We start from the raw sequence: 23,012 nt of genomic DNA, 5'->3' as shown, positions 1-23,012 counted from the left end.
GTGTATGAGGCACGCCGTCACGCACGCGGTTCTCTGCCCCTCTGGGCCTCCTCTACTCCTGCACTTTGTGGAACACCTTCACTGTATCACACCTAACTTCTTACTATTGGGCACTATTTCTCACCTCTCTCTCTCTCACTATTAACTCTGCGTGTGTGTCTGTTCATTTTTTACGTAGATGGATTTTCAAAAGATCCTCGCTTTCATTTTCTTCTCTTAATAAGCTGCTGCTATCTGGGTAATCTTCGGGACCTATGGACAACACCAGAACCAGTGCTTAGTAACATTCTATACCTGCGTTTCCACGGCGCTAGCCAGTTTTATGAACGATATCCGACTGAATAGTTTTTCTGTTAATACTCTGGAATAAGCATAGTAAGGCACTCTCATGTCGATAAATGTCGTAGGATAGACATACTGCCGACAGTTAGAATGTTATTTCAGATGACGTTTAGCTCTCTTTATGTGAACATCATTTTCTCCTATGTTTGCGATTCAGCAGGCGGCACAGTGTTTCTTGCTATACCAGCGTTAACGTGGTCACAAGTGAGCGTAATTACGGTTGTTACAGATTGCCGACACATTTCGACAGTCTTACCTGTACAATTAGCGGCATCCAAAGATTGAGACGCGCAGTGTTCGAATATCTCAATATTGCTACATACTTTTTCGAGAACCTGAACTCCAGCATTCCGTCGGTTGCAGTAATACTGATAGGACGTAAGGCGTTCGCTATTTGACGAATGAAAATATAGAGTTCAAAGATCAGTATCGCAATGCTTCGACACTAACTTAAAAATATCAATTTGGCTGTCATGTAAGACATTCGGTACCTATAGCGGATTAGTCCTCGTGTGGCGTTGAATAAACTCTGTAATAAGGCGGACTTGTTAATTTATTACTAACTACTCTACATGCATAACATTATGCCGCTCTCAAACTTAGTCCTGAAAATGCGCTGAGCATACGACACCTTATTTGTTCGTTTGTCGCAATGTTCCTGCTAATATAATAACTAAGGGCTAGGGTTGTTTTGTGTATTTTCTGCTTCTGTGCTTGTTCTGGGTTGGGGTATGTGCCTACACGTTTTCAGCAGCTGTATTGATACCATATGAGCTTTTATTTATGTTGTATTACTTGTAAGCAATGAGCAAATAACTCCTACACAATAACACTAAAATAATGAAGACGTAAATACAAATCAGTAACACAAAATATGATAAATAAAGAATAACTACAGCATAATATAGATCCCACCTTAGAAAGAATTTATTTTGGACTATTTTATAGTAAGTGTTGTTTATGGAATGCAACAAATCTGCATTTTATGCTAAACATAAATTTATATATGCAAACAAGTATGCCTTGATGAGTATTTTTCCATTGTTCTGAAACAGTTTTTTGGTTCCTCGCTAGAGAAGCTTTTGCCTGTGGTATAAGTTGAACTCAAAGATTTATGTCAACTTAATCTTCTTATATGGTATTGTTTATTTACATAGCGCAGCTAGTACCTGTTGTATTATGTTACTACAGCTATTAGTTGACTGTTTAACAGTGTGGTTATTTCAAGACGAACAGAATGAGAAATTTCCATCTCGTGTAGTGGATCCGATTCTTCAGTGGCTTCAGAACTACTTCTAAGGTGGCTTAAATGTCGTGACACACTTGTAATCGATTAGCTGTATCAGTGGCATAAATACGGTGTAAACTGTTCCAATGCTTCTTGAGTGCTACCTAGATTGGGAAGATGCTTGACTCTGGTAACTTTCCGAATAGAGTTCAGTGCGCGGTTATATCAGTTTGAATTATGGCTGGTAGAACAAATGCATATATTTGTAGCCAATGTTATTGCGAGATTCTCAAAAACGAGGACCATCATCACATTCACACACATATTCTTTAATTTTAAACATCAAATTTAATCCATTTTCGACACCAGTTAAAATAAACTTGCTTAGGTAAATTAGATGGCAATTCTCTGCAGTGGTAACTGCGAGCGAGCTAATTCTGAATATGCACATAATAACCTGCATGCATGCATGTCTGAATTAGATCGTAATACGACATACACACATTGTAAAATAACAGTCGTGTTACATGTCTAGAGAGACTAAAACGACGATAATCACTTGTCTCTCCCTGTGCAGAAATCACGTAATGAGCGAACTTTAGGGGTTCTGGATAATGTGGCATCAGGATGTTTGGATCGGTGGGGGAAGCGTGGACGGATAGCCCAAGTGGTCGAGGCGACGGCTCACTATAAGCGGAAAATCCGGATCGGAGTCCCGGTCTGGCACAAATTTTCATGTGTCACTAATAAATTGTGCAGATGACGTCAAATGAGATTCGCAATTTGCGAACCAGTTTGGTACCTTTGATTTAGCTGCACCTATAGTCTCTCGTTTTTGTACTGTCTTGAGCTTCTTACCCTACTTCCACAGATATGTCGTAGGATCTGTGCTGGCCGTGTTCTTCAGTAACTGGATTATCCAGTACGCTTTGGAACTTCTTGTAGTTAGCTTTTTTGGATATTACATTTTCGTCGAAACCGGACTTACTGTGGACTGACATGGTGCGTTACTTGATACGGGAAAGGTTTATGTTGAGTGAATCGTACTGGTGGGTAAAGACCTATTAAGCGTTTTTTTTTTTTTACACGTTGACTGTTGAAAAAGAGGTACGGGTTTTATACAGTTCGCCATCTTCCATACAGGTGGACGCACGGAGTTTATTGTCGTGCTTCAGCTCCAAGTTGTACCCATTGTTAGCGTCTTTAGAGTAGCCTCATAGCCTCATAAGGTGCTGCGGCTGTAGAGGTCAGCGTACAGTCATGTACTTAAACAGTCTGCACTTCCATAACATGCGAGTCTTTGACATTTGTTGACTGGATCTGTAGCCTAGTTTTGGCAAACATGTTAAGAGCGAAACAAACTAGAAATGGTTTAATACATTACGAATGCTACAATCATTTATTTGTGTTCCATTTCAGCTGACTTACTGATGAACTTGGAATGGAACTGCAAGTAACTGAAATCTTGAGATCAACAGTCATTAAGTTAGGCCGCCCTTAAGTGTGGCTCAGGTAGGGTTGGCCAAGGAATCTATTAACCAGCGAATAACTGCGGCTTGCGAGTAGTGCGCTGCGTTCGGTTACCTCCGATACTGCCGTAACAGGCGACGATGAAGTGGAAGGCGGGCTGGAGCAAGCGGAGCAGTTTGTCGTTTCACCGGAGCAGAGACGTGTGTAGTGCCAACAGTAACATTCGGAGGCGATGGTGTTACGGTGTGTCGTGTTTTTCATGGAGGGGGCTTGCACCCCTTGTTGTTTTGCGTGGCACTATCACAGCACAGGCCTACATTGATGTTTTAAGCACCTTCTTGCTTCCCACTGTTGCAGAGCAATTGGGGGATGGCGACTGCATCTTTCAGCATGATCGAGCACCTGTTCATAATGCACGACCTGTGGCGGAGTGGTTACACGACAATAACATCTCTGAAATGGACAGGCCTGCAGGGAGTCCTCACCTGAATTCTTTAGCACACCTTTGGTATATTTTGGAACGCCGACTTCGTGCCAGGCCTCACCGATCGCCAATGATACCGCTCCTCCGTCAAGAATGGGCTGCCATTCCCCAAGAAACGTTGTAGCACTTGATTGAACGTATTCCTGCGAGAATGGAAGCTGTCATCAAGAGTAAGGGCGGGCCAACACCACATTGAATTCCAGCATTACCGATGGAGGGTGCCACGAACTTGTAAGTCATTTTCAGGCAGGTATCCGGGATACTTTTGATCACATAGTGTAGTAAGCTGAGTTACAACCCAGACCTTTTCTTTCTACGCTATGTCCTCTAAGGTCAAACGCACATACTCGACCTGTTAACCTTATCTGCTCTTACCTGGTACCCACATGTTCCTATGCTGCACTCCGACATTAGAGACCTGATTAATCTTTGAATTAGCACCGCAGCACTCTGGGAGGATTTTGTGCACGATAAAATATAAGGGGCAGTCAAATGAAAAAGAGACAGATGGTAAAAATAAGTAAACTGCTTATTATTTAAAAAGTAACCGCCGTAACTGTTAGTACATTTATCCCACTGCAAGACAAAGCGTGCGGGCGCACATATTTCCAAAGTCGTTTCGTGTGCGCTGCAGAAGTTTCTATGGGAAGCTTACACATCCTCCATATGCTCACGATCTCTCCCCCATGTCATTTCCATGTTGTTGGAGCCCCCCCCCCCCCCCCCAGCCCATGAAGAAAGACATCAGTGCCTGTTGATTTGCTCAGGACGAAGAGCTGCATGCCAGGTTGCAATGACAGTTCCTTAGGCAACCGCGAATAATTTTCCATGAAGGCACTGACCATCTTGTCTCACAGTGCGATAAATATATTATCAGTTATGGTGATAGCGTCTGAAATAGTTAACAGTGTACTTACTTTTTTCCATTTGTCCTCGTTTGACTGCCCCTTTTTAAGTAACAAGCTAATCTTGTAAAATCTTAATACTTTTTGACGCACTATGTCCTCCAGTTTGGTTGTTTCACGTGCGTTACAACAATTACGCAAAGGTACAGATGGCACTAATCAGAATTCACGGAACGTACACGACCGAAATCTAATTCCACTTGCCAAGCACTTGTGCCTTTACCAAAATATTTGCTTTGTTATAAAATTGCCGTAACAGTGCTTCTCTGCCACGCGACTCAGAAACGAAACGCAGGATACTGTTAGGTCTGCTGGCAATAAGTTTTAATATATTCTCAAAGACGCAAAATAATCTACTGCTCAGTCGCGACCAGTACGTCATCAGCGACGATCTATTAGGAGCAGTGAGACAGTATCCAACTATACAATGAGCAGCATCCAACTTACCCACAGCTGGTTGAGTGATGGTGCATTACGCGACACAAGACTTCATCGACATAGAATGAACAAATATAAAGCATACTACAAAACTTACGTGGAACTGCCATGTGACGTCAGTAAAGCCGCTTTACTGATATTTTACCTTCCAGTAACAGTGTCGTATGTCGGTTCCTACAGTGGAGCCTCTTTCAAAACTCCACTTGAAGTAATTTTCTGTTAATGCCAACCCTTACAGAACGTAATTCTGGAATGGACTATTTTTAAACGTGGGCTTGAAGGTCTGAGACAGGGCTAGCAGCGTGTTGCTAAGGGGTGTTTGCCCTTAAAAACTGCATCGGACTTCTAGTTCTTGCCCATCGTATTCTTACGACAGCTCTCCAGGAATTTCCTGAGACCGCTATCTGACTTTCCGTTCTCGAGCGCTCAGGCGTCGCATCGCGCGACAGTGAATGCCTTCGGCCGTCGTGTGTTACAGCGAATTCAGATTGCAGCGTTTAATCAAAACTGAAATACCTCGCGATCCTCAGTTAGTACAGGATGACGTTTACACCAGTTGAGCTTAAATAAAAGAATGCAAACATACAAGGTATGCTCCAACTATGCTCCAACCTTCCTTCTTATCTTAAACTATTGTTATTAAAGAAATTGACAAACTGAAAATAAACCTGGTCAGTGAGGTCACGTATCACCTCCATGTCTCAACTTGCCACTTATTTTCCCCCTGGTAATGATTTGTTAATATGAAAACTCTCTTTTCACAGTGGCACGGAGTCCACGCTGAACAGGGTAAGTAATTTTTAAGATAGGAGGAGGGCAAGAGCATAGTCAGAGGGCAACAGCATCATGCCTAGTAAAGCAGTGAGGTGATCAAACCAGCCTTAAGATAGTTCTATGTTTTTACGTCAAAATGAAGATGAAATGTGTAGAAGTTATTTAAAAAGCATACAACCAAAAAGCTTTTTCATTCCTGTGTAGAAACGAAGATCATTTATTGTGTATCACACCAGCTTCAGTGTAAATAAATGTTTTCTCTTAATTTAATCGGCCAGAGGAAATACTAGTTTCCTTATTACATAGTATAACATAATTTCATTGCTCTTAATTTTATTTTTGCTTTATACAGCAAAACTAACAATATTCGTGTTAATTTAAATTCAATTCGGATCTTCACGCATTTCCATATAGTTCTATTTCGTCCTCTTAGAAAATATAATCTACTTGCATCATACTAAACAAAAAGCCAGTTTTATACATTATTCAGTATTACGATTTTGAAAGCTTTATTTTCATACATGCGAAAGATGGGAGTGTATTTTAAACAGTTTCCGATTTCTGTGCATTTCTAACTTCCACGTAAATAGGAAAATTTCTGACACATTTTTGTATCCAGATCTGTTAAAATCTTTCCACGGCAACAGATGACAGTCGTCTTGATTCGCCTGTACTTAGCACGCATACTGTCCAGTCCTTCGCGTGGCCAGCGCTGGGTGTAGCCTAACGAGTAGGCAACCCGCGGGAGACAGCTGTGCTGCGGATCACTCGAGCTGTTTTCCATGCTTCATCAAGAATTTGCGTGAGGGAAGCTGGGTATTTTGAGTGAGTTTCATCCATTGTGACATTTAATGAAAACACAGCTTCGAGTCGTGTCTTGCTTCGTCTGACCTGCGGATGACACCACATCAGACAAACAACTGTGACACATACATAAGATCGGGCCGCCGCCTCAAATATACTTCATGTAATTTATCGGCAGGGAAAAATTTTATTTAAATACCTTGGGAATTAGAAAACCACTTCAGCTGTATGAAAATCATTTTCATTAGACTCACTGACGGTTTCGTGACATTACTACCACATCTTCAGGTGAACATAACGTACGTATGTCAGTTCTAAACGCATTACCCTGTATGGTTTTTTTTTTTAAACAAAGGCTACAATTAACGGGAGCACAGCAAAGTCAAAGAAAATTATGCGACACGCGAGCTACTGAAAGAAAGGGCAGCCATTGATTCTACAACAGCTACTGGCAATGAATGCTGAGAATAATGAAAAGAAAAATAATTAAATGTGCGAAAAAATCACCTAACGCAAGTTTGGCCAGTTTTCACAGTTTGTTTTCAAGAAATTATCTAAACAAGATTACAGGAATAGAGAAAAAGGGTCTGTCGCTCTCGATGCGCTTTCTAGTTCTGTTGCTAATGTCACCGTCCTCGATGGGACGATTAAAACCTAATGTTTCTCCTTTCTAGGCTTCAGAATTTTTCCGACGAGGTAACAAATTCTGGCAAGCAGTATGGGCGGGTACCAGTCAACTTTCATTGTCTAGACGTCCTGAACGGGGGTCCCTTCTAGTTTCAACGCTATGTCTTGTGAAAACAAAACAGTTCATGCAATTAATTTTTGTAACCGCACACCTAATTTTACGCCTGTTAGCTTCACGCTTTGTGTTAAATGTTTTAGGTGCCTAAGTTCTGTTATCAATCAACAGGTATCAGACTCAACAAAGATATCACCAGGAACGAGGGACTAGCAACAGATTCAAAAACTCAAATACAGTGGTGATACTGTTTCAATCTGTTACCGGCGAGTGGCAGTAGGTTTTCAGCAGTTTGATGGTAAATGCGAAATGTTCGTAGTAGATATAATCATTACTTAGCGAGAGCCAACACTTCTGTAAGAAGAATCCTCAGTTTTGGACTACCACCACTAGCTTAACACGTTCGCTCAAGATATCTCTTTCGCAGTAAACATTCCTGTTCGTATTCGACTGCATGAACACCTCGTTGTGAAGAGGGGCGCCACGTTGAATCTCCGACGTTGATGTCTTGTCTGAGGAGGTTACTCTATGGCTTGTTCTAGATTATTTCAGGCGAGTGCGGAGATCGTTCCTTAAGAAAAGCATCCTCGTTCTCATTCCATCATTCATTCACAAATGACCTAGTGCTCTGAGTCTAATTATCTTGCACTCGAAAGAGAAAGAAGAAGATTGCAACTCTTCAATGATTTACTTCTGTTACTTGTACGTCAAAACGAAAAACATAACGAAAAATTTCCAACGTATGAGTCAGTGTGGCATACTCCATCGCTCTCCAACTGCATTGATAAACGCGACGTCAACAGTGCCTTCTTTTACACTAACACTACTACAAACGGTTTAGTCACCGTGCTGAACGATTACATGACATGGACGTGGGTAATGACGGCGATGGCAACGTACGTCAGTTTAAAATAAAAAATAAGAAAACAGTCGGGGTTGCATTTCCTGACTGAAATTATAAAGGAGCATACAAAAGGATATCGATGGAATTTATTTAGCTTCTAAATTACAAAAATGGAACAACATTAATTTGTATTCGGTGAGGTTCTAAAAGGGAATAATAGATTGTTACTGCTGTAGTTAAACGGTCTGGTAAAACTAACATTTATTTTTTAATAACTCGCTCCAGATGATACAAGTATTCGTTTAACGAGGTACACTTTTAACTTCTATTGAGCCATTGCCCACTTAAGCCACGTGTCGCTTAGCGTGTTACGAAATAAGTTACGCCCATCAAAATACAGAAGGAAGAGAAATACTTACACATAAGGACCACTCTGCCGTGAGAGTAATTGTGGTATGAAGACCTGTATTTGAAAACTTTAAGTGCTAATATGTCATTAACGGCGAAACTGTACTTAAGGAGTATAGTAAATCTGAAAAGTTTCGTAATTTCTTTGGACTTCATATTTTTCTGTGTTGTCTTGGAGTATTTATAGTGCAAACTCTAGTAAGATGCTGTCATATTTTCTGAAATCTACTTGTTTGTGTAAACTAACAGTGTTACATTAATTTTATTTTCTTAAGGGCAGTGATACAGTAATAAATTATTATGTTTAAATATGTGACTATTTCCTGATTCCATAAGAAAGAAGTATGTTTTAGCTCTTCATGATCTAATAAAAGAAAGAAAGAAACTGGAAATGTTTGAAACGTGTTTTCACAGAAGGCCTTTAGTAACAAAGTGAAGAAAGAAATTTCTTAATGGACAGGTATTATTTTAAACAGAGTGTGAGAGAAATCTGTGGAAAATTCTTGCTATGGTAAGGGGCAGCTTGATGAGGTATGCTATGAGTTTCCCTGTAACACTAGGGTTATCCAAAAAGTCGGTTCCTGTTAGGTAAAGAGATGTAAAGCTGCTTAGTTAGGCGGAAACATTTATTTGACAAAATAATCGTTGAGCTACTGATTAGCAATTGACGAAAAAAATATCATTTTTGTCATGTTGGGCGATTATTCCTGTATGGAACTATTTTGCCTCAAGGGATTGGACTGTCGTGCGACATGCCTCTACATAAGTTCCGTCGCTCTCAAAATACTGACCGGGTCTATAAAAGAAAATACGGGAGTTGGTGACAGTACGGTTAGTACTTCAGACGATAGCCAAATATCTCCCTGCGTGACGCCTGCGGAAAATGTGTTATTTGCAGTCAGAGTTGTCGCAGATCAGCACTTTCGAACAGAGCATCGCGCGCCTCGTATTCTGAATGGTTTGTGACAGCGTCCGGGATCGGCGTATCGGAAGGAAATAGCTATTAATTCATTAATCGTATGTCAATTGTTATTGACACTACGCTGCAGCCACCTCCACTATAAGGTGATCATTCATGAGGCACGGCCACCTACTGTGCTTTTCATATTGCATATTTTGTGGCTTTCGGCGCATTACGTATAGAAACAACACGCTACCTGTTTTGTCCCTATGTCAGACCCATACATCAGATGGAGCTGGCGCTGAATTTCTGTTCGTGTTTGATCCAAAGCTTTTTCCCTGTTACGAAAGGAGCATTCTGGATTAACAGAAGACGATAGCAGTGATCCTAACAGTTATTGTCCAGAGAAAGAATAAGATGACTTTCAGTGTCGAGGAAGGAGTGAAGAGACCAGTGCGGCAGAAAGTGAGCTGTGGTGGCAGGATTTCTCGTGGCCACGGGAGGCTGGCGGGCGCTGACAAGCCGGCCAAATCGGATTTGGACGCGGTTTGCCGTGCCTGGCAGGGCTCCGGCGTCACCGAGACGCCGCCTCGCCGGCTTAGGCGGCCAGGCCGGGGGCCGCGCAGTTCTTAAACCTCCAGCTGCGCCTGGCTCAAGGGAGCCTCTGTCTTATTTCTGTGCACCTATTCAAAGTTTCCCTGCATAAAATTCTGCCTACATCTCTCTCTCTCTCTCTCTCTCTCTCTCTCTCTCTCTCTCTCACACACACACACACACACAGTAATGGGGGGTTTTGTTAAAAGGGGAGAGGGAGAGAGAGAGAGAGAGAGAGAGAGAGAGAGAGAGAGAGAGAGAGCATGTGAGGACAATGGACTAGGTTCTGTAATCATTGATCGCAATTCACGAAACTGTGACAGCCACAGCTGCAAGACTACGTGCGATAACAAGAGCTATAAAAGCAGATTATGGACCAATAGCAGCAACAGCTTACACTACAGAAAATCATCAAGCGAGAACAGCCTCCACTGCTACCGTTCTGCGCCATTTAATCCAGAAAACGAAGAGTTGTCTCATACCACAGACGTTGCAAAACATGGGGCTTTTATGCTATCTACTACCCCCAAATGATCTTATACAAAAATTAAGTCCTCTCTACAAATCTGAGTGTGAAGATTTGCTGAAATTCATAGTTTGCTCTCTCAAGTATTGCGAGCAGAAAACACACATTGTAGAGCTAGCCTGGCATTTTTTCGTTCTCACAAGAAGTTGCGTCAATCGTATGCCACATGGACAGCTTGTATCAAAGGGCTGAGCCGTAAGCTTAGATTTAGGGCGTGGTGGAAAACAGTCAACCATCCGGTTACTTTCTTAGTTCGGCCGCCATGTCGGACACCAAATACGTTTTGGAACATAGACTTGTTTATATTTTCTTCTAAAATAACAAATGACATGAACATTCATCAGCAGTTACACCCTCTGATTATCTTGATTCACTGTGCACCGAATTATCAGGCTTACCTACACAAGGTTTAGGGTGTGCAAATAATTACATATTACACATTCAACTAAAGCGTTCTGCAGCACCTAGCTCTTCCAGAGCTGTACTAGTACCAGTAGCAGTTCAGGACGACCTCACGTCTCAAGTAAATCGTCTGGTAATCAACTATAAACGCAAACTCAGAGACTGCCGTCTATTCCATTTCAAGACCAGAAGAGCTCATTTCAAGACAATAAGATGTACAATATTTGAAACTGTTTTATACAAAGTTACTTTACAGTAGCAATTAGACCAACAGCATTACCGGTTAATGATGATAAACACTACATTTGGATTGTACAGGTACAAGAAGTTGCATTTCGGAATAGTCAACGGACGCCCATTATCCAAACTTTCCGGAGCGGCTTATTCGAAACATTCCGAGCACAGTCAATTACGTGGACGATACGTTAGTGATGCTACAAGAGAGCAACATCTTGTAAATTTACATTACTGTTCCACACACATTAACAGGATGGCAGGACGCGGATTTGAACCGTCTTCCCTCCGAATGCGAGTCCAGTGTGCTAACCACTGCGCCACCTCGCTCGGTTTTCAGCTATTCCTCGCAAAACAAATTGTTACCCAAAATTCATGCCGAATGTTGCTCATATCGCCAGAGTCCTTAATAATCTTTGCAACAAAGGTGTGAAATATGAGTAGTAACACCTATGTCAGGAGGCATTTCATAAGTTATAACACTAACTAACGTCTGTTGCTTGTTTGGCGACCTACGATTCCTCAAAGTGACTTACCCTGGACACGGACGCATCTCAATATGTTGTCGGGATCGTTCTTTCTCACAGACGTGATGAAGGGCTTGAATGACTCCTCGCATACTCAAGTAAAACGCTCACTTCTCATATTAATAATCCATAAATTGAGAACGAGGTACTGACTGTCGTATTTGGCATTCAGAAAATCCATACATTTCTTTACAGCACAAAATTTCGCCTCATAACGGAACATAAACCATTAATTTCCTCGTTTTACGGCAAGTTGAAAAAGTGAGCATGAGAGGGAGAGATTGTGAGAAGTGATATATACGTGCGTATGATAAACCCTTTCCCTCACAAAAATTTCTCTCTTTCATACCTCCTCTGTGTTACCACAGATAACGTGTCACTGATCCCATTTGTACTAAGATTGCAATCCACGCGAGCAGCCTATTTGCTTCCACCAGCCTGGGTGCAATACATACGCTCTAATAAATGCCCACCAACTTGCAGTCTTCTACGGTTGTTGTCCCCTGCGCTGAAAACAGCATGTAGATTATAAATCTGTAATCTTGAGGCTGCAAGAAACTCTTAGTGGGGAAGTGTTTATTTTATAAATGATTAAACTTCCGATCAGTTTGTTTATATGGGATGCCACTAGCTTTCTATTGGCAGAACACGAGAAACTGCACAATTACCTTCCTTTTAGAGTCACAAATGATTCCTATTCTTCAACAAATTAATGAACTGCATATTTCCGTTATTAGTACCACACTGTTCTCAACTATATGTCCAAATAACGACACATTGCTAATAAAGTGTTGACTAACACCGATCGCGGCAGACTGCATGTCTGTCTTCCGACACTGCCGCATCAGCTCTATCTTACAAACCATGGATTACTAATGAAGTCTTAACTGACACTGACCGCGGCAGACAACATATCTGTCCTCCGACACTACGGAACCAGCTCTGATCTTACAGCCAAACCACTTCGCCAGCCATCCAAGCTAGACGCGATCTTTCCTAGCCCGCCCAGCTAGCCGTCTAACGCGCTGCTTCCCGACCGGGAAGGCGTGCCGGTCTCCAGCACGAATCCGCCCGGCGGATTAGTGGCATGGTCCGGTGTGCCGGCCAGCCTGTGGGTGGTTTTTAAGGCGGTTTTCCATCTGCTTCGGCGAATGCGGCCTGGTTCCGCTTATTCCGCCTCTGTTACACTATGTCGGCGATTGCTGCGAAAAAACTATCTCCACGAATGCATACACCATAACTACTCCACCTCGCAAACACTGGGGTTACACTCGTCTGGAATGAGACGCTCCCGTGGGTTCCACTGGGGGCTGAACCGCACAATAACCCTGGGTTCGGTGTGGGGCGGCGGTGGGGTGAGTGGACTGCTGTAGCCTGTTGTGGGGTTGTGTACCACTGAGGGCTACGGCGGGGACGAAGCCTCTCCATCGTTTCTAGGTCCCCAGTTCAATACATAAATACATACATACATACATACATACATACATACATACATACATACATACATACATAGGCGCGATCGGAAGACCATCGAAGTGGTTAGTGTGCCTTTTCGTTTAGTAGTTGCTGTTTATTAATACTTGTGAAATAATGGAAAGATAGCTCGCTATTAAGAGATACTTTAAATATAGAATGCAAGTAAATACGCTGTCTAGTTTGCTTAATATTAATAACAGAGGATTGTCATTTTGGCGCGCAACTTCCGAATGCAGCAGCAAATGGCGGAGAAAGACCACAATTTAGGCGGCTTTTCTCACGATACCCGTACCTAACAAACCATCTGTCATCGGTACCTCACACCACATTACGTCATCTTGCAACTGGTGCCGTCTCAACTGCTCTAAGAAGAGTTTCTTGTACCTGAATATGAGGGCTGCAAAGCCAGACATATTACAGTTTGGCCTTAAAAACTGCCTTCCAGAAAGAAGTCACAATGAGTGCAATGTTAGGCGCTTCCTCAGCTGCCTTAACAAACCCGCCTATCAGAGTTTCTTGTCACTGTATCCGTATGGCGAAGGATACAGTTGAGAACTTTATCCACAAGCAACTTATCAAACACATTCGCTGATGTTGGGCGGAGCATTGGCCGCAGTGCCCCCCCCCCTCCCCTTCCCCTCATTCTCTTCCAGAGCTCCGCACATACTTGTCATTAAAAAAGCAAAGTCCAGATAGTGCATGGAGTACTGATGCTGACATAGAACAGGGTGTTTCAAAATTTATATATATGGATTTTAAGGCTTTGTAGTGTTTATTACATTCAACTTACAATTATAAATGATACGTCAAGTGAAAGACCTATTCAACAATTTTTCTTAGAGTCGAGTGGACAGGCTTCTTATTCCCAAACCTTGATAGCTGTGTCTGGAGTAGCAGAGGCACATACAGACGATTCTTTGAGCCTTCAGAGGTAAAAATCGCTTGGCGTCGGATCGTGTGTGAACGTCGACGTCATGAAAAACATGCTCTGTCATTCGGCCCCTTGCGGCCAATCCAGCGATCGGGCACAACACCGTTTAACCCATCGCGTACTGAATTAGGCCAGCGACGCGGCGCACGATCTTGCTACCAGATAAAGATCTGTGATTCAGCCTCTTCCAATCCAGGAAGGAGACATAGTTCTAGTGTAGGAAGAGAACAAACACTAGTTACAGTTGCTGTGTCGAAAAAGAAAGACCTATAAACTTTCCGCCGGGATATGGCACTAAAAAAAATCAATTTCACTTGACTGCACCATTTCGTGACGATTTGCTGACGCGCACATTACATGCGTTCACACTTCCACTTACGTGAAATGTCACTGAAGATGACACGATCCAGAACATCTTCATCATCGTACAGCAACATTTCGTTTTCGAAGTTGGAGCGTCCCAGCAGACGTTACTGGAACTGCTAATTCACGACTAGCCTTCCGAACTGTTTTCTTGGACCTACGCGTGAAAGATAATCACTTGTTCAGGACGTTCTTGAGTCACTCTTGGTCGTTAAGTACTCTACTTTTGCGCGTGGGTATACAAAGAAAACCGTTTCAGTTGAGCTTCCATTTGATGTATTATTTATAATTGTATTGTAAGTTGAATGTATAAATGCTATCAAGCCTTAAAAACCGGATATTCATTTTGAAACAACCTGTATGACAATTGCCAAGTGGTAATCCTGCCGCTACTGCGTCACTGCGTCGTACATAAACCTCCAGCACGCTGATCACTTGGGGACGACACTCTTGAAGGCTCTCGCAAGGCGGCTTGCCTATTGGCCCCGCGTCATACGGGACATCGAGAAGACAGCACGCTACTGAGGGACCTGCGCGTCAGCACGGGCAACACCTCCACAGCAGTTCTACGACTGGCCAACATACAGCACCAGTGGAAGCACGGCCATCAAGACTTCGCTGGCCCCTCCTCAGAGAGATGAGGCTTATCGTCATAGAATCATATTCCAAGTTTCCTTGTGTAGTTCGAATGGCATGTACCGTAGCAAAGATGATGATAAGCGCGTTGCTGCAAATATTTGATATTGAAGACGAACCGAAACAATCGTTTTGGAAAATGGTCAATTTTTATCCCGTATGTTCTAGTACTTCTGCTCTCTGGGCAGCGTAATACACATGAAGAGACGCCATTCCACCCAGCCTCCAGCAGAGAGGGCTAGTGGTCTGTCCGTCGCTTTAAGCTGTAGATGCAGAAGACGCTGTCAGCCGCATCTGAAACCAAGATCCTGACGCTGTTCCTGTCCTCCACGACGCCGATACAGCAGCGCACTCCGGCTAAACTGCTTCATCACCGCCGACACCGTACTCTACGGGACGTTCTAAGGTCAACAACACCCCCACGCCGGCCCGACTGTCGCCCGAACTACTCTCTGCCCGCAGAGGTCTGGGCTCGCACCTTTGGTGGAGTCTCACGACGGATATCAGACGTCATCAGAGCCGCCCACGGACAATAAATGTGGAGACTAATAGCGCCTTCTTGGTGCAACACACCAACCGGCAGAGCACATGTTTAGTGGCTTTTCCCTCAAGGCCTTCGCCACCGTTCCCAGAGCAAGCGTGATAAAACATTAGACGCCCAGTAGACCCACTTCCCCAGGTTCAGCACCGTCGGAGCGGTTTCCCCATGCAATGCGACACTTCTCCACCTCCAGCAACACTGACCTCCAGCACGGACCCGGAGGCCAGCATCAGTATCAGTACCAGGAACCAACTACAACACAGGACACAGTGACACCATGGCGACACACAGCGAAACTTTACCTATCTTCATTCATTACATTTCGGGAGGGCAGCCGTGTAAACTTATTTCTTCTTTCTCTAATATTTCGGCCATCTTCATGGTGAACCGAGAGACTGAAGCTTCAACAGTCCTACCCTAGTTTCCAACCTCAGCGCCAAAGACATTCATTGGCGGTAAAAAGTATACGTGATCTGAGTCTGTATCTAGACGGTAGATGCAAGCTGGGATATTGATGCATCATTATTAGCTGCACTTTAGGGACATCTTCGTGAGTTTATTAAAGAAAGCGCCGGATTCTGTGATTTATCCAAGCTGAAACCCCGAAAACATGAAGATGCTTACCCACTCCGCCCCTCCCCCCTACTGGTGCGGCGGTCACGATACCGACTACCGACAGGGGCACTTCTGGCCCTACGCGCTGATTGGAGAGGGATCCTGTATCTCTGCCATCCGAGAACGAGGTCAGTGCCCTGAGATGTCCGCTATAGATGACTCTTCTGGCGGCCGGTAAGAGGCGCCAGCGGGACATCTCATGGACATGGCCACTGACGTAAAGGCAGAGATAAAACCCGGCCGGCAGACGACTGCAAGACACTTTGAATTGCGATGTGCCAAAGTCCCTACCTTGCAAATAGCGTACCTGGCTGGTAACTGGATTTCAACAGGACTACGTTCCAGATTGCTGTTCTATCGATTATTGGTGGCTTTCGTTGCCCATGGCCTATCCGGATTATTCTCTTAGTGAATAATCAACTGATTACAGTGTGTCCGTACTTAACACGTAATAAAAGTTGCAGCAGTGTAGGGGGTGTAATGCCAGGGAACACTTGCGTTTACTCATATTTTAAGCGAAATAATATTACGATCGTTTGAAAATGAGAAGTAGTGAGTAGTAGTGACTATCGAGTGACGGTAAATCAGTAGTATCCATCTGACTCAGTTCACTTGAATATTTTTTTTTAATCATCTCACCGAGTGTACTCGTATATTAACAGCTCTCTTCATAAAATTTGACTGCTAGCTTAACGAATTTACTGAAACTCCTTTTTGTTTTCATCATTACCTGACAATTGACTGTGTACCTAACTGGTAGTTCGCATTGTGATACAGTTGCGCTATATATATGTATGATGATAAACGTTTCATACAAAGGTGCAGGCAAATGGTCTTCACTTGTGGCAGAGGTCCAGGTTGGAACAAAGTAGAATACCGGGTCTTTCACGTCGTTACATCATGTAGCTGTTCTGCGGAAGTGCCGAGCAGCGTGTTACGTCGGCCAAGTCCTTCGCAACGGAGACAATTACGTAACTGCCCAACACCTCACACACTCAACAAATAGTTGTCAGAACGCTGTACCGCCCAGATATCCGGAGTTCCATCATGTCGGATATACTGTGTTCTAAGCTCTGTCTGTTTAACTGTACACTCAACATGTTTGCTAATAATGAAATATGACATTTAACAACATGTACATATACCTCTAGGTCACCCGTCACAAGTCAATGGTGAATGACGTAAACCTCCGACCTAGCTAACTTCAAATAATAAACAAATACAGCGGTGCTATGGATGATCAAATATTAGGAATAACAGAGTTACCACTCTAAAAAACGCTTGGATGAGAATGGCCAAATATTACAAACATCACAGTTACTGTTTAAATATGTATGGAGGACTACCGTGCCGCTTACATTATACCCCTTGAAGATGAAGATGACGGACCGTCTCGAAAGGAGAACTCGTGCTAAGCGCGCGAATGGCTTTGCAGTTCACCCCCCGAGGCACATCAGACCGATGATCGAGCTGTTACCACTAGACAGTTACACAAAATAAATTTCAAATCATGAATGCAAAGGGAGGCAAATGGTTCTGCCTTTGAGTGTAAGCACTGAGGATCTATAGAAAATCCTGAAGAAATCTAAAAAAAATGTACAGGATGATTCACAAAGATATGCAAATATTTTAATATGTTATTCTACAAGTAAAACTAAAGAAAAATGTTCATATAAACATAGGTCCGCAAATATTTCGTTACGGAGTTACGGCTAACAAAAAAATTTTACCTGAAATTTAGCAACTTCGGTAATATGAAGCCATCGCAAAACTGTAAGAGGTTAAAGTAAGGCACGATTTCCAATTATTTTGTTGTTATTGATCTGGTGAATCTAATAAAACATGTTACAGCATCCATAATATCTTCATCATCGTCTTAAAGTATCAAGCGCTCGTACTGATTATGAACGCTAGATAGAGAACCTTCTCCGTAAGATTCGAAATACTCCGCTAATGTTCCGTGCAATCGGAATCCTCCCAGTTGGAAAACGTACGCGATATTTGTTAACTGCAGCCGTAGCATTACCATCGCATTTGCCATAAATAAACACCACATCGGCGCATTCCTCTGTTGTAAATTTGAAAGGCACCCCTGTTTCCTAAATAATCTACAAACTACAACAGTTATTATGTGGTTTCACTTAAATACACTGTTGTTATGTTCTTTCACTGAACAATACATAAAACTAACTCTTTTCAAGGTTAGGAAACGACTGAAACAACTCGCTAACGGTTGCCAACAATGACATAAACGTTTCCACATTCTTAAAGGAAAGTAAACATATTTACTTGTACGAGGGTGAATCAAATGAAAACCTTAAATTTGTAACAACAAATCGAAATTTCGCTCCGTTATCCTGTAAATTGGTAAGCGTGCTACAAACAGCGTGCAGAATGGCCTGTAGGTGGCAGCAAAATGCAGATGCACACATACCGTCGCAGTATCAGTATAAAAACGGCCGGCCCCACTTGCGACTTGCACCAGGGAAGAACAGCGATCTGTTATTCGGTTTTTGCGTAGTGAAAGTGTGAAACCTATTGAAATTCATCGACGAATGAAGGTTCAGTACGATGATGCATGTTCGTCACAGCAGCAAGTCTACGAATGGAGTAGGAAGTTCGCAAATGATGTGACTTCAGTGGAAGATGGTCCTCGTCCAGGTCAAGCACAACGAGTTGTGACTCCACAGAACCGAGTGACTGACACTGAATGACATTGCAGCATGTTCAGAGATTAGTCATGGATCAGCACACCATATTGTGCATGATGTGCTCCAGTTTCACGAAGCAGCTGAATCCTGAAATGAGAAAACGACGTGTGGATGCTTGTGAAGAACTTCTTCGGCGCTTTGAACGAGAAGGTGATGGCTTCCTTGCAAGAATCGTTACTGGGGACGAAACCTGGGTTCACTCCACCAACCGGAAACGAAGAGAGCGAGCAAGGAATGGCGCCATTCCTCGTCACCAAAACCAAAGAAGTTTCGAACAGAACCATCAGCAGGGAAGGTTAGGCTGACTCTCTTTTGGGACGAAAAAGGCGTCATTTTGGAGCATTACATGCCTAGAGGGACCATTGTCACCAGTGCATCATACACAGGTCTCCTAAAAAATCATCTGCGGCCTGCAATCAAGTGGAAAGCGACGTGGATTGCTGTCAGCAGGTGCCCTTTTGCAACATGACAATGCAAGGCCCCACACTGCCCGTACAACAGTTGCAACAATCACAGACCTACATTTTGAGTGCCTTCCTCATCCACCATACTCAACAGACCTTGCCCCCTAGTGATTTCCATATGTTTGAACCACTCAAAGACGCAATGGGAGGAAAGAAGTTCCGTTCTGATGAAGAGATACGCCACGCTGTGCATGAGTGGTTGCGCGGACTACCAAAAGAATTTTTTTTTCTAAAGGAATTATGCACTTTGTAAGCGCTGGAGGACTTGCATTGGGGGACTGATGACCTTCGCTGTTTAGTCCCTCTTAAACATCCCAACAACCACCACCACCACCACTTGCATTGAGCGTGGGGGAGATTATGTTGAAAAGTGATACAGCTTTGTACCACTTCTGCACAATAAATAATATTTAAAAAAATATTCAAGGTTTCCATTTGACTCACCTTCGTATAATAATCTTTGCTTCTCTGTATGTTCTGGAAAACTATGCATATACACCTCTGGGACTTTAGTAGATTCGCCAGACCAATAACAACCAAATAAATGGAAATCGTGCTTTACTTTAACCTTGTACAATTCAGCGATGGCTTCACATTAGCGTAGTTGCTAAATTTCTGGCAATATCTTTTATTCATGTAAGCTTACACTGATATTTGCACCTCCTCTGCTTTCATCCTGACAGGAGATGCACGAGGAAGTATGTAAAATGGTTCGGGATGCCCTTTCGGCACGCGTTTACTCTTAGAAAATTTTTTACAATATTTCATTGTCTTCTCATGTAAAACGTGAAATATTTCTGTGTGAACACAGCATCTCCATTTTATCTCGTCCTCCAGTCCTCCTCCATGAGCGTAGTACACGGAGTAAGAATCAATATAAGTTTATTAACTGCCTCTTATGCAAATGGGGTAAAGTTGGTGTCAATTTTTCCACGCAGGTACGTCCGTGCGACTATTCAGCGTCGCGTTGCATTCTAAGGTAAAGTGAAAATTACCAGATATAGAGATACGTACCACCAGTGCTCTGATTTAGCCCTTTAGTTCCGTTTGGAGTGCCGAATCCCTTTTGTATAGAGCACTTCAGTGCCGCACTTTTATTTTCTGGTTTCAGCTGTTTCGCTGCAGACGAAGCACTCGCTTAAAATGGCAGAAAACTGGAGAAACTTTAGTCTTCTTTGACCCTCGTATTCACCCGTCTTAATTCTGAATAACCGTCACAGTAATTCAATTAACATTTAATTGTAGTCCTCTAGATCAAGAATGCGCCGTCTTGCTGCTGCGTTCTCATTCTGTAAAGTCTCTACCTTCCCTCGTCTTATTATTTCTCTTGCACACTCAACAATGGCTCACTGTTGTTTTATATTGATTGTGTATAGGAATGGCTCGAATCTGTCTGTAGCTATCGTATCATCGGGTGGATTTAAAAATACATACAATAGCATGTTCAGTTAACAGTTGTAAGTGAGGAGACGTATTGTGGGCTCTTTAAAATACACCAACTGAAAATTTATTCATATGCACAAATTCCACGTTTTCCAAGTTACGCGATCTGTCCACGAAAGAAGGCGTCTAAATCTGTTTAATCCTATCAATTATTTTTGTAAACGACAACGTGACCGCATTAAACGGTTACGTTTTATTTTTCTTCTGCCATCCCAAACTCTAACTAAAGTCATTATGAAGCGGTATGATAATTCACTTGATCTGTAGTCAAAATTGCAGAGTTCGACGAAAATAAATCATAATATTAGTTCAAGACTGATATCTTGTCATTTATAAAATTATGTTCGACTGTGAAAACCGATTGTATAAATTTAATCTGTTAAGAAAACATATTTCGAAATAACTTTTAATGAATGCATGCGATAAATAGAATACATTAATATTGCGTAGATTTATCCGCTGTGAAGCGGCAGGTACTTGCTATACCTGCAGTTTCCGTGTCAAACACGTATATGTTAATCACTTGTGTAAGTTAAACAGCGAACACTACGATGTGCGATAAATCAGAAAGCAGGCATCTTCATCAGGTAGTCGCGACTGTAGATGCCAAAACGCAATTACTTTTCTCCCAATCAAATAACTACTGATGCACAGTAGTATGATAGTATAGAAAGTTTCAGTATTTTTAAAATTTTTTGTCTTTTATTATAAATTTCACTCTATAAGACTAATGACTCTTAATTACCACCGAGCGAGGTGGCGCAGTGGTTAGCACACTGGACTCGCATTCGGGATGCCGACGGTTCAATCCTGCGTCCGGCCATCCTGATTTAAGCTTTCCGTAATTTCCCTAAATCGCTCTAGACAATTGCCGGGATCGTTCCTATGAAAGGGCACGGCCGACTTCCTTCTCCATCCTTCCCTAATCCGATGAGACCGACTACCTCGCTGTATGGCCTCCTCCCCCAAACAACCCAACCCTCTTAATTACCACATTCAGTTGAGATGCGACTGAAAGCGAAAGACAGAAATCGGGTGGATCACCTTTGCTATTGATGTGAATAAAAACGTGACGCCTAGTTTTGAGCGCAGGTAATAGAACGGCACAGCACAGTGGCTATATTGCAAAGTCGTGTCCTGATTTAGTTTATTCGTAAAGAGAGCGAGAAGACGTAATCCTGAAACTCCATGAGAAGTGATCTCCAGCTTTTCCTTCCTCCGTGGAGACTTCAGAAAGCAAGTTACACGTGGCGTCCCACGTTAAGAGCAAGGCGCAACAAGTGTTAGAAGACAGCATATGCTCTGGGTTTCCTGCACAGCTCTACTGCTGTACGGGTGAGAGGTGCACCACAGCGTGCGAGTGAAATAGCGGGGCAACTGGGAACGTACGCCAAAGTTGAAGTGTGGAACAGTACGAATCTTGTGGGGAAAAACGTCTGAAGTGGCGGTATATGCATCAAATGAAGTGCGCTTGCAACCGTAGTGAAACTGTGCCAGCAGTTGACCAAGGCCGCACACGCGTGTGTGGTGCTGAACCGCCGTGCAGTTCAGATCGTGCACCGTGCGATTTCCATCTTTCCTGCAAGCTGAAACATCACGAGATAATAGATTTTCCAGTGATGACGTTCACTCAGCGGTTCTTCAGTGGCTCCTGCATCATGGAGGAATTGAACGACAGGTAGGACGTTCTTTACAGAAATTCAGTAACTGCGTTGCAAAATAATGTCACTTTGAGCTGTAGTGCAGCAGTCAATAAAAGTTATTTGGCGTGCCATAATAATGTGTACCTTACTTCTTTAAGTCCCCTCGTTTTATACTGTTTTAAAGCGTTCTGTTATGAATGTCAAGGGACCTCACCTCACTTCTCGCTGCAAATGAAACGGGCCAGTTCTGTTGAGTTGACAAAGTATGTGAAGCAGTGACTCACCTAATGTTCCATCGCAGTTTTCAACAAACAATTTGACCAGAGCGTACCACGAAATAAGAGTTAAAACCACAACTGTTTCTCCTATAAATCTGACAGAAGCAACATTGCTCTTCATTATGGATCCCTCGTACCACATTCGCAGCATCCATGACAATGACACAACGTGTGATGCTATTCGATATTTCACATGACACTGTTTCAGACTCGTGAACCTTGCCAGAGATGTTTCTTACACCGTTGTAAGCAGTTTCCTATGTTGTAAAAATCTCGGCAGGAAACGGT

The 23,012-nt window shown here is 42.9% G+C and overlaps 1 protein-coding gene across 1 annotated transcript in view; it reads left to right on the top strand.

Moving 5' to 3' along the window:
* LOC126260842 (peripheral plasma membrane protein CASK-like) overlaps nt 1-23,012 on the top strand; it is a gene marked incomplete at its 3' end in the record, with an annotated part of 722,990 nt that overhangs the window by 151,498 nt on the left and 548,480 nt on the right. The window lies entirely within an intron of this gene.

Source organism: Schistocerca nitens, chromosome 1 (assembly GCF_023898315.1).
Source record: "Schistocerca nitens isolate TAMUIC-IGC-003100 chromosome 1, iqSchNite1.1, whole genome shotgun sequence".
NCBI lineage: Eukaryota > Metazoa > Arthropoda > Insecta > Orthoptera > Acrididae > Schistocerca > Schistocerca nitens.
This window is presented reverse-complemented; position numbering and strand designations above follow the sequence as displayed.